Raw genomic sequence first — 3,502 nt, forward strand, 5'->3', positions numbered from 1 at the left:
TCCTGTCTGCCCAGCCCCTTCCTACTCATCTTCTATGACAGGCTTCAGTCCTGCTTCCTTTACGCCTTTTGCTTTGGGTTTTCATGGTTTTTGCACGTTTTTCTGTAGTGTGACCCTCATCATATATTCGATAAGTCAATTTTGTAAGTCCCTTCTGCCTGTTAAGTGTCAAGCTACTCGAGGGCAGGGCCCTTCTCTCCGTCATGGGAAAATGAATGAATGACAGGGTGAAAATTGGAGGACTGGAGCAGAGGGAGTGATGGCGTTCCAGCACGGCTGGTTGTCAGTCAGGAATCACATTGGACTACAAGAATAGAAGTCCGAATGGAGCAGCTTAGAGAGATCAGGGTTCATTTTCTCCTGTGAAAGAAGTTTGGAGGTAGGCGGTTAAGTGCTGGTGTGGGGTGTGGTGATGTCACGAGGAGCCAGGCTCTGTCGCTCTGCTTGGCCACCTTTAACGCATGGCTTCCTTCCTCAAGGTAACATCATGGCTCCAAATGGCTGCTGGAGCTATAGCCATCTCATGCGTTCCCGGCTAGATGGAAGAGAAGGGCAGTGAGTAAAGAAAAAGTGTTCTCTTTCTGAGGGCAGTCTCCTTTAGGAAGGTTTCCTGGGGTCCTACCCACCAGCTCCACCTGCATCTCAGAGGCCAGGAGAGTCACGTGGTCACCTCTACCTGGATTTTGAAGAGATAAATAGTAATAGATATAGGTTATTTGTGCATTTAACATAAAATGATATTTCTTTGGGAAAAAAGTGCAGATTTTAGGAGCTGGCCTGGTGGCATAGCGGTTAAGTTCCCGCACTCTGCTTTGGCACCCCAGGGTTCACTGGCTCAGGTCCTGGGTGTGGACCTACATGCTGCTTATCAGCTGGTGTCCCACATACAAAATAGAGGAAGACGGGCACAGATGTTAGCTCAGGGGCAATCTTCCTGAGCAAAAAGAGGAGGAGTGGTGGTGGACATCAGCTCAGGGCTAACCTTCCTCAAAAAACAAACAAGCAGCTTTTAGATGGGAATAGACATTTCTCCAAAGAAGATATAAATGGGCCAATAAACACATGGAAAGATACTCAACATCATTAGTCGTTAGGGAAATGCAAATCAAACCACAATGAGATACCACTGCACACCCTCTGGGATGGTACTAGAATCAAAAAGACATAGTAAATGTTGACAAGGACATGGAGAAATTAGAAGCCTCGTATACTGGGGTGGAAATGTGAAGTGGCTCAGGACTTTGGAAAGGAGTCTGGCAGTTCCTCAAAATGTTAAACACTGAGTTACCATGTGACCCAGCAATTCCTCCCCTAGATACATATCCAAGAGAAATGAAACACACGTCCACACAGAAACTTGTACGTGAAGCAGTATTGTAGAAGCACCGTTCATGATAGCCAAAAAGTGCAGACAACCAAAATGTCCATCACATCATGAATCCATCAACAAATTGTGGTATATCCATGTAGTGGAACCTTGTTCTGCCATAAGAATGAATGAAGTACTGATGCCTCCTCTAACATGGATGAACCTCAGAAACCTTTTGCAAAGGGAAAGAAACCGGTCAACAAAAGCCACATGTTGTCTGATTCCATTTGTCTGAATTGTCCAGGGCAAGAAAATCTGTAGAGACAGCAATCAGATTAGTGTTGCCTGGGGGTGAGGGGGACTGGAGAGTGACTGCTAATGGGTTTCTTTTTGGGATGATGAAAATGTTGTAAAATTAGATAGTAGTGTTGGTTGCACAACTTTGAATATACTAAAAATCATTGTACACTTTAAAAAGGATTTAAAAGATTTGTATGGTATGTGAATTATATCTCAAAGAAGCTATTTTAAAAATCAGCTTTTATCTGTTTGTAAGACATATCTTCAAAATTAGCCTCAAAAGAAAGAAACTAGTGCGGAGTGGGGAGAAGTTCCTCAAACCAGTCAACGTTTCAAGGATTGCGTTCGTCATCTTCTCTGCATTGGCGTCCTGGCTTTCAAACCCAATCTGCCCTGCGCGGCCAGGGGCAGACCGCTCTGGCTGGCTGCCCAGATGCCCAGGATTCTGAGTGGTGTCTTTGTTCTGTAGACTTATCATTTCAAAAGCGAACCTATTTTTCGAGTCTCCAGAGCTGAGGAATAGAGCTGCCACGGGTCAGCAAATAGAGGAAGCCGCTTTATCTGAAAACCAGCAGGATGTCAGGAGGGTTTGCTCTATGGGACTCTTGTTCCCTGGAGATTTGTTGCTGATGGACGGACAGAGGCAGCTTGATGGCAATGGGAAGTAGTGTGGGGTTTGGAAAGGCGTCTGTGCCGGGAGTCTGCAGACAGGCAACTCCTGACTGAGCGCTCGCCCTCTCTAAACCTCTGATTCCTCATCAGTGAAACCGGAGAGATAATAGCCTTCTCACCCCAAGGTGGTCGCACAAGATCACGGCCATGAACCTGCTCTGTGAACGCTGAGGGTGTGCACCCGGGACGCGGTCCTGGAGTGGCAAACTTACAGTAGCTGCAGAGGACAGACAGGGTTTGAAAGTGAAAGAATGAGGACTGTGTCAGGATAGGATGGCCATGGACCTGGGGAGTGGCTGTCGGGATGGAAGGTGGTAGAACTGATGGAAGGCTGTGGCAACGAGGATTGTTGGAAGGCGCTGGCCAGGGGTCCTTCCTTTGCTCTGAAGGCCGACCTTACTAGCAAGGGTGCTGGTTGGGGCCAGTTAAGTCAGACAACAGGGGCAGCTGCTGACATCACACGCAAATGCCAGCAGAGGGCATCAGAGAGGACCCACCCCTCTGCTCTAAGATGACCTTAGACCAGTCTTTCCATGTGTCTGGGTTCTTGAGCATCTTTGCAGAGGCTCGTATTCTCACGAAGCCCCTCAGGAATTTAGAGAAATAAATAATCACTGTCATGTGGCGTAAGATCAAGAAGTGATTATACTGTTTTGTAGATGTATTTTAGATTGATAAATTACTGAAGGAAGTCTTTATGGGGTTCATTTTGATCAGGTGAATGAAACTTTCAGATCTGACTACAAAACCCTAGAAGTCTATTTGCGAATTTTTCTAGCCATTTGTGTTCATCACATTGTCCTTCGTACCCTCTCTCTTCAGCCAGTGGTCTTCTTTTGGTATAAATCATGAAGGTAAGAATAAAATGCAATTTAGAAATATGCCAGAGTAAAAATCACTGTCACTGACCGAGACACAAGCACGCGTACTGCTGACGTCACAGCCACATGTGTCCACTTGAGGAGCACCCAGACCCTGAGGAAGCACTGTCAGAGTGGGAAAATAGTTATTACAGCTTATCAATTTCAAGGCATGCATTTTTCCCATTTTAACATCTCTGAAATTGTGATAGATCTTATAGTCAATGGCATTTTACATTCATTTTTTTTCTTTCTTGTAAAATATTGCATCTAACAATCAATTACATCAAATCTTAGATCTGATGAAATGTGGCAAATGATATTAGTTGTTGAATTAAGCAAATTCATTCTTCTCATTCTT

Source organism: Equus quagga, chromosome 1, assembly GCF_021613505.1.
Source record: "Equus quagga isolate Etosha38 chromosome 1, UCLA_HA_Equagga_1.0, whole genome shotgun sequence".
NCBI lineage: Eukaryota > Metazoa > Chordata > Mammalia > Perissodactyla > Equidae > Equus > Equus quagga.